This window comes from Hyperolius riggenbachi, chromosome 3 (assembly GCF_040937935.1).
Source record: "Hyperolius riggenbachi isolate aHypRig1 chromosome 3, aHypRig1.pri, whole genome shotgun sequence".
Taxonomy (NCBI): domain Eukaryota; kingdom Metazoa; phylum Chordata; class Amphibia; order Anura; family Hyperoliidae; genus Hyperolius; species Hyperolius riggenbachi.
The window spans coordinates 501,028,349-501,041,161 of NC_090648.1; the positions used below are offsets into that span (position 1 = coordinate 501,028,349).

A 12,813-nucleotide genomic window follows, 5' to 3' on the forward strand; every position below is an offset into this window, starting at 1 on the left:
CGATAGTTAGGAAGCAAAGATTGGTTCGTTGATGGTGTAGTGAACGATTTTTCTTCTGATCAGAATGATCTGATTGCTCAAATGATTTTTTGCTAGAAATTGGATCGTTAGTGGCCACGTCTTAAAGAGAACCCGAGGTGTGTTTAAAGAATGTTATCTGCATACAGAGGCTGGATCTGCCTATACAGCCCAGCCTCTGTTGCTATCCCAAACCCCACTAAGGTCCCCCTGCACTCTGCAATCCCTCATAAATTACAGCCGTGCTGTGAGGCTGTGTTTACATCTGTAAGTGTCAGTCTTAGCTGCTCCCCCGCCTCCTGCATAGCTCCGGTCCCTGCCCCCGTCCCTTCCCTCCAATCAGCAGGGAGGGAAGGGATGCAGGCGGGGACTGGAGTTCTGCAGGAGGCGGGGAGAGCAGCAGACTGACACTATAGAGATAAACACAGCCAGCTCTGACAAGCTGTTTGTCAGCAGCGTGGCTGTGATTTATGAGGGATTGCAGAGTGCAGGGGGACCTTAGGGGGGTTTGGGATAGCAACAGAGGCTGGGCTGTATAGGCAGATCCATCCTCTGTATGCAGATAATATTCTCCAAACCCACCTCGGGTTCTCTTTAAGGTGCGTACACACATGCGACTATAGTCGTTTGAAACAATCGTTCCCCAATCGTTTCAAACGACGATCGTTTAAAAAAAAGCAGCCAACGACCATTAAGTCTAACGACAGACTAGCTAGATCGTTAAAAACGAACGATCTAGCTTGGTGGATTTTTTTCAACGACGATCGTTTGCTAAAGTAGTACATCGTTGGAAACGGTCGTTTGTACTAGGCTTGACATGCGCATTTCGCTATTTCTCCATGGAATTTTTCCTTTTTATGCACAAGCGCAATAGTTGCTTTACATGATGTAACCTTCGTTCTAACGATCAGATCGTTACACACTTTTAAAAGCTAACTTTACGTAGGTCGTTCTTTCGTCAATTAAAAGTTTGTTCGTCGTTCATAACGAACGATCGTTGTTGCATGTGTGTACGTAGCTTTAGTCTAATAGCAATCAGTGTGTGACGGCTGGAGTGGGAGGGATGGGGGGGCGCACTTTGGTGTCTCAGCCTTGGGTGCTGGAAGTCCTTGTCCCGGCTCTGCCAATCTGTATTTGGTTCCAGTTTTCAGGCAATGCAATCATTTGACAGCTGACCAGACTGGGGGTGACTATTGTCCTGTGTGTACTAGGACTTATTTAACTGAATTTATTCTTTGTACCCACCACAGTACATTTTATTTGAAAGTAAAATTGAAGCAAGAAAAAAATCTTATTGAGCCGTCCCTGTCCCCTTCCTTCAGAGCTGTCACCCCTATCCCAGTTAGTCGAATACGCCTTCAGGGACAGTCGGAAGGCTTTGGAAGCGCTAGTGTCCCTGAGCGCTGCAAAAGGTGGGCGGCTCCGTACTGCGAATGCGTGAGCGCGCACATGCGCAATGTGAAGCCGCCTGTCCAAGAGCTCCCAAAGGCAGCATAACTTCACCGTGGACAGTGCTGGAACTAGGGGACCGAGAGGACAGGGAAGGCTGTCAATAGGATGCAGAGCACACCCTCTCCACAGGTAAGTATCAGACTTTTTGATATGTTAAGAGAGAGTGGCAGTGCACATCTATATAAAAAATGTCTTTATTCCTAAAATTTGGAGGTCAACAGCTGTTTCGCACCTGCGTAGTGGTGATCCTTTGGTCCTGATGAAGCATCACTACGTAGGTGCGAAACAGGTGTCAACCTCTGCACTAGCATCATGTACTTTGTACCTCTCTCTCTTGGCTGATGCTGTGATGGATTGATGGCCTTTTTGGGAATAAAGACAGTTTTTCATCTGGATGTGCACTGCCACTCTCTCTATACTATCTACTAGTGGAATTCTACTGGCTGGTTGCACCTTGCAGTTTATAATCCTGGTTCTGTGCGCTTCACTCTACATAGTACACAAATATCAGAACTTTTTTGCGCTACGGGTTTGCTTTAACAAATCACTTTTCTCCAACCATTTCATAAAATACACTGGTCAGCAGCACCTTTAAAGGAGTCATCAAGCAAGTAATGCTAAGCAGAGTACTACTTACCCAGGGCTTCCTCCAGCCCCTGGCAGCTTCCATGTCCCTCGCCGCAGTTCCGCTCACAGCCGCTGGTGCGCAGGATGACCGCTGTCAATCACCTCTACGTGCTCTGGAGTGCACTGCGTAGTAGTTCTGTGCCTGCGCAGTACATCCCGGACCAAGTGAAGGTGATTGACAGCGGCGCTCGCGCAGGTGCAGTAGAGGACACCTGGCGAGGCACCGTCGGGGACCGGGAGCCAGCGGCTGAAAGCAAAGCTGCAGCGAGGGACATATCAGCTCTCGGGCTGGAGGAAGCCCAGAGTGAGTAATACTCTGGTTAGCATTACTTGCTTGATGAATTCATAATTATTTTAGAGGCTATCATAGCACTACTAATATTTACTACAAGGGCCTCCAAAAACTATTAACACGTACAATAAGTATCTTTGTCACAGCTTCAGTGCAGGCGGACTTCGCCTTCGCATTATTTTGGTCCCACATTCATTGGTGACTCTATTTTCTCCTGTTCCAGTTGTTTTAAACTGCACTTAACACTGGTAAAATTGCACACACAAAACGTAAATTCACAAATTAAATAAAACAAACTGCAGTCACAACTTATTAAACAAAAAAATAATAATAATAGTAAAAATCCTTCCAAAATGAAACGTGGAAACGTAAGTTTGGTGAAATTCATCAAACTAAAATTTTTACAAACTCATGCGTTCAAATCTGCAATATTTTCTTAGCATTATTTTCGGTTTTTTTTTTTTTTTTTTTTTTAAATAAAATGTACAATAGAATTAACAATCTGTATAAGTTATACATTTTTTTTTCACAGCTCGATATTCTATACTTCACACTTTCCAAAAAGACAAAGCAAAAAGTCTTTTTTTTTTCGTCTTTTGTTTGTTTCTTTGTTACTTTACATGTCCCATAGAAAAAGGGCGACGTTTGAAGAGGCAGCAGCAGCTTCTAGTGAGTGGTGTCTGGAAAGGAACGGAAAAAAAAAATTAGAGAAGGAACTATTTTGTCTCAATTTTTTTATATTGTCATTTTTTAGTTTTAATAATTTTTATTAAGAATTTTTGTATATTGTCATTTTTTAAAGAGACTCTGTAACAAATTTTTTAGCCTTATTTCTTCTATCCTATAAGTTCCTATGCCTGTTCTAATGTGGTCTGTCTTACTGCAGCCTTTCCTAGTTGCACAGTGGCTGTGTTATCTCTGTTATATAATCTAATCTTCTTTCCTCTGACTGCTTTGTCAGGCTCAGGCACTCAGGCTGGAATGTGCTACTCTGCTTGTGATAGGATAGAAGCTGTACACACCCTCTTCACACCCCCTGCAGGCTCTGTATGAGTTACACACTGAGCTACTCTCAGCCTATCACATGCTGTTAGCAGCCATGTCTTTTGTTTGTAAACACTGCCTAAAACTGGCAATTACAAGCCAGGATTGCAGCAGGGAGTGGCAGAAACAGCACAGAGGGGCCCAGAAGAACATAATGAATAGAATGGTATGCTTTTTATTGTAAGAATTTTCAACCCATTCGCGTTCCGTCGTTTTCACGTGAGAAATGTTCACCTCCCATTCATTAGCCTATAACTTTATCACTACTTATCACAATGAACTGATCTATATCTTGTTTTTTCCGCCACCAATTAGGCTTTCTTTGGGGGGTACATTTTGCTAAGAGCCACTTTACTGTAAATGCATTTTAACAGGAAGAATAAGAAAAAAATGGAAAAATTCATTATTTCTCAGTTTTCAGCCATTATAGTTTTAAAATAATACATGCCTCCATAATTAAAAGTCACGTATTGTATTTGCCCATATGTCCCGGTTATTACACCGTTAAAATTATGTCCCTATCACAATCTATGGCGACAATATTTTATTTGGAAATAAAGGTGCATTTTTTCCATTTTGCATCTATCACTATTTACAAGTTTAAAATAAAAAAAATATAGAAATATTTCATCTTTACATTGATATTTAAAAAGTTTAGACCCTTAGGTAAATATTTACATGTTGTTTTTTTTTATTGTAATGTTTTTTTTTTATTTTTTATAGTAAACATTTTATTTGGGTAGTTTTGGGAGGGTGGGAGGTAAACAATAGATTTATAATGTAAATGTGTGTTAATTTTTATTTTTTTTTCCTTTCAGTTGTAGTATTACTTTTTGGCCACAAGATGGCAGCCATGAGTTTGTTTACATGACGTCACTCTAAGCGTAACACACGCTTAGAGTGACGCATCAGGGAGGGAACGGCCAGAAAAAGCACAGCTTCCGAGAGAAGCTGTCGCTTTTTCAGCGGGGGAGAGGAATCAGTGATCGGCCACCATAGCCCGATACATTGATTCCGTGGCTACCGAATCCGCGGCCGTGAGTGCGCGTGCACGCGCGTGATCGGCCGCGGTAGCGCGCATGGTTCCTGGACGTAGTTTCTACGTCCAGGAACCAAAATAGGTTAAACAGCTTACAATTAAGCATCTCATTGACCATGCCTATTTTGTTGATTTTTTTTAAAAGATAAACAATTACAAATATTATCCCTGTACTCTTTTCCAGGACTGTGGAGTCGGTACAAAAATCATCAGACTGACTCCTCCGTTTATGAAACTTCAGGTATACAAAATTGCTCTGACTCCTTTAGTTAATACTTACCAGGACTTTGGAATTAGTAAAAAAAATCATCTGACTCCTCAGTTTATGAAACCTCCAACTCTGACTCCAGGTACCCCAACATTCCTACGACTCCATGGCCCTGATATTTTCAGTGACACTTCCCAGAGTTCACCTCTAAGAGCGCGTTCACACTAAGGGCGTTTTGGGGAATTTTTAAGTGCCGAACATTTTCAAAATCGCCCAAAAAGCGCTGAGCAATGATTTCCTATGAGTGTTCACATCTGACCGGCTCGATTCCGCTCCGCTCAACAAAGCGCTGCCTGTACCATTTTTGGGGTGATTTGCCTCAATGGAAGGTATAGGGAAAGCGCAAAAGCGCTTGAAAAAACGGCATTTCCGGCTGAACTACTTCACATCCTGACTAACGTCAGGAAGTGAAAAACACAGAATCGCTCTGCAAAAGCGCTTAGAAAAGCGCATAGAAAAACACCACAGCGCGCAGGTAAGTGCTGGGAGGCGCTAAAAAACATTGGCAAACAAAAAACGCAAATTGCTGGCGATTTCGATTTTAGATGGGAACAAAGCCTAAAACAATAGCTGAAAAAAGTTACTTACCTATGGAGAGGGAAGGTTCTAGATGCCATAGAGAAGGGATGGTGAAATCCAGTCCTCAATGGCCAAGGTCCTCAAACATTTTTGGCACAGCTCAAATTAATTGATGGGAGTCAGGCTGGGTTCACACATGACATAGCGTGAAAAAGTAGCATTTTAGGATAGTGCGTTAGTGCTTTGCTATTGCGTTTTTGCTGAGTTTTGCGTCAAAATTTTTTACGCAGATGCGTTTTTTAGGGCTGCTCAAATCCGATCCGGGAGACATCCGGATATTTGCTATCCGGATATCTCCCAGTTACTTGTGCGGGGTGGGCGGGGGGGTCAATCTTACCTGTCTGACGTCTTCTTCGGACTTCTGAATAAGTCCTGACTCAGACAGGAAGTGACTACAGTGTGACCCTCACTGATAAGAAATTCCAACTATAAAACACTTTTCTAGCAGAAAATGGCTTCTGAGAGCAAGAAAGAGATAAAAGGGGGAATTTCTTATCAGTGAGGGTCACACTGTAGTCACTTCCTGTCTGAGTCAGGACTGAATCAGCCACTTACATACCTGATATTTAACTCTTTCAGGCAGAGAAAGAAAAAAAAGGAACACAACATAGTTTTTTGCAGAAAACGTGCAGGAAAACAGACAAGTGTGTCCCCTGCCCTGAAATACCTTATTTTTTCATTGTTTGCAGCTTTTCTAGTACAGTGTGAAAAGCTGTTATAGGGGGGCTTAGCATACTGAAACATGCCTCCTGTCCTAGACTGCTGTTGAGTGGTATTAATTCTCTCCTCCAGTTGCAGTGTCAGTCCACCTTTTATAGCTGCTGCTGCTGGGTAAATCAGAGGCGGGTTCTCTACACAAGGGGGTTATTTATACACAGTTACAAGCACATTACAGGACACCAAAGGCGAAAATAAACTAATGAAATAAACAATTGTATCTATCTTCCTTCTCCTAAAAAGGACTTTTTAAGATATTCCACAGTTTTATTTTATGTTTAAATCTACTTTTTGAGTTTTAACATTTTATTGTTTTTGCTCAATGACACATTCATTGAAGTATGCCAGAGCTAAAATCTATGAACTATTGACCCTTTTTATCTCTTTCCTGCTCCCAGAAGCCATTTTCTGGTAGAAAAGTGTTTTATAGTTGGAATTTCTTATCAGTGAGGGTCACACTGTAGCCACTTCCTGTCTGAGTCAGGACTGAGTCAGCCACTTACATACCCAATATTTAACTCTTTCAGGCAGAGAAAGAAAAAAAAGGAACACAGCCTAGTTATTTGTGTGCTAGGCACTGTACATACACATGTCTATCTCATCATGTCACATGTCACTTCGGGTATCCTTTAAATTCCGCTGGCCTGTTCATTCATAAGATACAGAAGGAGGGATGAGCGGAGGTTAAAGACACAGGATTTGTGTACAGCGTTTTTCAGAAATCTACAAAGAGAACGGTTCTTCTGTGTATCTTGTTGGATTTGTGTGTCCACCACAACAGTGCTAGGGCTGTAAGAGACCGTTCTAGCGGACCATTCCCGCAAATCACCAATGCGTTATTGCTTTTTAAAGCACTAATTCTATTCTAACCCTACGACAGTGATCTCACTGCTGCGATTGGAGATCGTGGGCGATTAGCGCCAATTGCAAAATATGTTACCTGCAGCATTTTACGGTGATTCTGGAGCGATTGCGTTATAGTACTTAATAAAGTGCTGATCGCGATCGCTCTGAATCGCGGAAGTGTACACACTGTGGTAAAATCACTTGCGCAAAACGGTAGGGCTACCATTTTGCGCTTTTAAGTGTAAATGGGCCCTAAGCCTGATTGTACAGAGACCTCTTATCTTTCAGGGCTTGCTCACACCTGGGGCGTTTTGCGGGTTTTTTTTTCTTTTAGCACCGGTGATTTTTAAAAACGCCCTGAAATCGCTAGTGCAATGATTCCTTATGGGACAGTTCATATCAGCGCATTTCGTCCACTTTCTGCTCCGCAAAGCGCTGCATGTACCATTTTCAGGGCGATTTTGCTACAATGGAAGGTATCAGAAAAATGCAAAACGCTCACAAATCGCTTTATCCGGTGATTGCGTTCACACTTTTATGAATAAATACATTGTATTTATTAATTTCCAGGTGAATGAGTTCAGACATCAGGAAGTGAAAAAAACAGAATCGCAATGCAAAAGCGCTTTGTACAAAATCACAGCACGCAGTGGAGCGCCGAGCAGGCAGTGCTCGGATACCACTTTTCAAAATCCGAATTGATCCGCATTCGGATACCCAGATATCCGGATCTGGATCGGATACCCGAATCCGACCGTTCAGATATCCGAGTTCATGCGGATATCCGAACGCACTATCCGGGATATCCGGGCGGATTCGGATATACGGATAGAAAAACTGGAAGTGCCCTTTAAATTGCTTTAAAAACGTTTTTTACGGTAAATGAGGCATGTAGCATCATTATTTTTTTTAAAGGGGAACACTAATTGATGATGTGGGGACTTAAAATCCCCCCCCCCCCCCAAACAAAAAAAAAACGCACAACTGGGACATGACAGTTTTCAGCCCAGACACCTCCAAAAATGTATGCAGCAATTGTGTTTTGGGTTAAATATAGGTGGTATCAGTGGCCTGTGGCACCCTGGCCTGGCGGTGGGAGCTGCACAGGCAGCAGGAGCAGGGCAATGCAGCAGCAGGTCTAATGTGTGCCAGGAGCATGCCGGACGTGGCACATTGCAATTGGCACTTAGCACGTGTCACTTGCCAAGTGCCGAGTGACAGTCAGACAGCAGAGGAGAAGACACTAGTGCACACTAACTGTCACACTGGCACTGCTCACAGCACAGCAGTTCTGTAGAAAGCTAACACAGTAGTACTACTATAACAACTACTAGCACACAATAACACAGTAATCCTATCCCCTAATCCCTAACCTAACCTATACCTAAAGCTGAGTACACACGTACGATAACAATCGTTCAAAAACGAACGATAACGACAATCGGACCGATAATCGTGCGCTCCAAATTTTCCAACGATCGTTTTTTTGGACGATAACGACCGTTATCGTTCAATCCGACCGATCCAACCCGGCAGATTTTTTCGAAAGATAATCGTTCAATCGTTGTAGTGTGTACAAAGATCGTCCGATAACGCATGTTCTTATTGCCTGTCATAACGTCACTTCCGTTTGCGCACGCATTTTTTAATCGTTCGTCGTTCAGTACTTTATACTTATATCGTTCACATGTGTACACAATCGTTCATTACGAACGATCTTTTCGGTCTAATTTGAATATCGTGTAAACGTCACGAATCGTTCGTAACGAACGATCTTTATCGGACGTGTATACGAACCTTAAGGCTAATAGCTGTCCAGCAGGCAGCAGCGGGCCTGGTCTGTGCACAGCACACACAGACACATAGCAGCTGCCTGCAGCACACACTGACTGTCATACAATGACATCAATCAAGCTAATTAACAATTTAACAATAGTGTAGTGATAGTGAAGGGGTTAATCACTGAACAGCTTATCACTGTGTACCGCCCTTGCTACTAGGCCCAGCAGCACTGGAGCACACACTCTGACTGTTACACTATGACATCAATCAAGCTAATTAACGATTTAACAATAGTGTAGTGATAGTAGTGAAGGGATTAATCACTGAACAGCTTTAGGTTTATAACTGTGTACAGCCCTTGCTAGGCCAGCAGCACTGGAGCATGTCTCTCAGTGAGCATTCAGCAAGCTAGGACGATAAGTCTCATGATGGCAGCCCTCCTTATAATACAGGGAGGCTGGCCAGTATTCCTTTCTGTGATTGGGTGCCAGGGTTTAGGCTGGGAGCCCTCTGATTGGCTCAATGAGGTCAGGTGGGGCTGGCCAGGGTTCCCTTCTGTGATTTGTTGCTAGGGCTTCTGCTGGGAGCCCTCTGATTGGCTCCAGGACGTCATCTCCTTAGTTACAGTATTTCTGATCCGGATATCCGCAAACATCCGGGTTATGCGGCAAAAAAACTCCCCTAGGGGGTACTCACCTCGGGTGGGGGAAGCCTCCGGATCCTATTGAGGCTTCCCCCATCCTCCTCGGTCCCACGGCAGCAAAGAAGATCCTCCTGAAGCGGCAGCGATGTAAAGATTTACCTCTGTGGCTCCAGCGCAGGCGCAGTATCCGCTCTTCCCACGGAGATAGGCGAAAATAGCCGATCTCCGTCGGGCCGCTCTACTGCGCAGGCGCAAGTCTCCTGCACCTGCGCAGTAGAGCGAACCCGACGGAGATCGGCTATTTCCGCCCATCTCCGTCAGAAGAGCTGCAACAGCACCCCCGCTGGAGCCCAACAAGGTAAATATTGAACAGGCTGTCGGGCCGCTGTTCGGAGGGCTGCAGCGAGACCCCCGTGGGACAGAGTAGGACGGGGGAAGCCTCATTAGGATCCGGAGGCTTCCCCCACCCGAGGTGAGTACCCCCCAGGGGAAGTTTTTATTCTTACAGTGTCTCTTTAATTAAAGGATACTTCAGGTGACCCCTAGAAGTCTGTCAGGTCCCACGCTGAAATTCCGCTCTGTTCCCGGCCACCGATGTCCCCTCAGTAATGACAGTGATACGCAGCCAGGTCGTGCTCTTCTGCACATGGGCAGGCATGCTGCGTGCCTCTGGTGATCGCGTTTCCCGTGGCTGGAGGTGCTGGGAGCGGTCTGAGCTTACGTACTTCAAATCTCTGAACTGAGCAAGCACAGAGCCCTCCCAGCCATGGTAATGTGCTCACCAGAGGTGCAGGTGAGCACGACCTGGCCTCGGGTCCCAATCACTACGGAGGTGACAGCAGCAGCCTGGAGCGGAGCAGAACTTCAGTGTGGGACCCGACAGACTTCAAGGGGCTAGAACAGGGCTGTGCAAAGTGTGCGCGGCCCGGGCCGCCTTCCTGAAATACTTCCCCCTACCTGCAGAGTCACGAGCGGGCAGTTATGGGGGAAATTAAAACTCACCTAATCGCCGATTCCCGCATCGCACCTCCTTGGCGTCACATGACACATTGTCAGGACATGCCAGCGTATTACAAGCTGGCACGTCACAACATTGTGTCATGTGATGCCCTGTTGCCATGGTGACACAGAAACGGGCTATCAGGTGAGTTTTACGTTTCCCCCCCCTAACCGCCCACTCGTGACTCTGCAGGGGTGGGGGGTGGATAGGAGAGGACATTCATCTGCAGATCAGATCCACCAGGATGTATCTTCAGATGATTGTCTGATCTACAGATGAATGTCTGTTAAACAAGGTGTGTATGATGATCTGCAGATCTCATAGACTATGAATGCAATTTGCAGGAACGGATCTTTGGCAGGAACAGATCTTTTGCAGATACTGATCTGTTGAATGTGTACAGCATCTGTGTGTGCAGCATCTTGCAAAGATTTCTGTCTGATGGGGAGTTCAGCTCCATAGAATAGAGTGTGTAGAGCAGTGTTTCTCAACATTTTATTGGTATGTACCCCTTTTAAAACCCAGTAATCACCAAGTACCCCCTAGCATAATAAAAATTATCACAAGTACCCCTTGACAAATATATATTTGATTCTAGTACATGATAATTGGTTCTAAACAATTTCCAAGCATTTACTATTGCTTTTAACTAGCTAGAATGTTAACTTGGTGTTTAAATAAGATTTATCATTTTCTAAATCTCTAAATTTGTTGTTCTTGGTTAAGTATATCAAGCCTGAGTACCCCCTGGAACCATCAGAAGTACCCCCTGGGGTACGCGTACCACACGTTGAGAACCTAGGGTGTAGAGTATGGCTCTCATACTACATGGAAGGGGGTAAAATTGGTCTGTGATCTTTCATTTTCCAAAGACTTTTATCTGATGTGTGTATGAGCCTTTAGAATTTTGTGAGCTTGTAGCTAAATCAGTGGTTCTAATTTGTGAATTGGTTCAGCTGTTTATAAAGAGGTTTTAAAAGATTTTTGAAAAACACCATGCTTGTGGAGTAACCTGAAGTGAGAGGGCTGTGGAGGCTGCCATATTTATTTCCTTTTAAATAATTCCAGTTTCCTGGGTGTCCCACTGGTCTCTTTAGCTGCAGAAGCGTCTGAATCTCCCACCTGAAACAAGCATGCAGCTAATTTTGAAACAGTTAATCGGCATGCTTGCTCAGGGCCTATGGCTAAATGCATTAGAGGCAGAGGATCAAGAGGACTGCCAAGCAACTGGTATTGCTTAAAAGAAAATGTATATGGTAGCCTCTATATACCTCTTGCCTCATGTTCCCTTTAAATGGACTTCTGGAAGCATTTTTTTCGGCGGTCCTGCTGTCAGTGAATTCACCAACAGCCACCAGCATTGGTGCTGCACAAATATAAAAAAAATTGCCTTTCTGATTCAATTTGAAGTCAGCTACAGGACTGTAAGCTCAATTTGCAATACTTTTCTAGTCTGGAATCTGTACTCTTTTATAGTACAAACTGACCAGGTATTTCCTTTTCCTGTGGGAGTAATTAGCTGCACAGAGCAGCAACAAATCGGTGCTCGTTTTATACTCCCATTAGTGAGCATTTGAATTCAAATTTACAAAGTAATTTCAATTAATTCTAATAAAGGTGAGCCAAAAAGTTTTGTTTCCATGTCAGTTCCCGGAGGGAGTCTCCATGAACACCCTGCGAGCCGCCGATCGGCGGCTCGCAGGGTAAATGTAAACACACGGGGAAGATCTTCCCCGGTGTTTATATGTATACGGCGCTGCTGCGCAGCAGCGCCGTAGAGGAGATCGGCGATCCCCGGCCTCTGATTGGCCGGGGATTGCCGGCACCTGATAGGCTAAAGCCTATCCCATCAGGCGCAGGACGGAAATCCATCCTGCGCCGCTCACAGGGGGAGGGAGAGGGAGGGAAGGAGGCCAGGAAGCGCTGCGGAGGGGGGCTTTGAAGTGCCCCCCCCCCCCCCCCCCCGCAAGCGCAAGCAGCCGGCGGCGATCAGACCCCCCCAGCAGGACATCCCCCTAGTGGGGAAAAAAGGGGGGAAGTCTGATCGGCCTGGCTGCAACCTGATCTGTGCTGTGGGCTGGAGAGCCCACGCAGCACAGATCAGCACAAAATAGCATGGTAGGGAAGTGGTTAAGGCAGCAGCGTCTGCAATGTTCTCACTCTATGTGCTGCTGTACTAGTAAGAGAAGGGAGAGACATTGGAGAGATAGGGAAAGAGTTAGTTAGGAGGTCTGTTAGCTTGCTCCTTGCTGATATTTTTTGCTGAAAAACACCCCAAAACAGCTCTTTTGAGAGCTAATGTTTTTGTGATGGTTTTTTGTGTGTGTGCCACTGACACTGCATATACAGCCCTGTCTGTCACAGCTGGCCCTTGCTAATTGCTATACTGTGCCAGGCCCAGCACATTCAGTACCTAGTGTGACTGCTGCACATTGTATTATAATACCAGTCACTGGATGTGTGTGACCACACTGTTTTATATACCCCCAGTCAGTGCATTCATTTT

At 44.8% G+C, this 12,813-nt stretch overlaps 1 protein-coding gene across 1 annotated transcript in view; it reads right to left on the reverse strand.

The window, feature by feature from the left end:
* Positions 1 to 2,981: 2,981 nt before the first annotated feature.
* Positions 2,982 to 12,813, reverse strand: part of LOC137564437 (PWWP domain-containing protein 2A-like) — a 66,556-nt gene continuing 56,724 nt past the window's right edge. The window contains exon 3 of the mRNA XM_068278318.1: positions 2,982 to 3,069. The gene's annotated coding sequence lies outside the window, so the exon portion shown is untranslated. The remainder of the gene's footprint in view (positions 3,070 to 12,813) is intronic.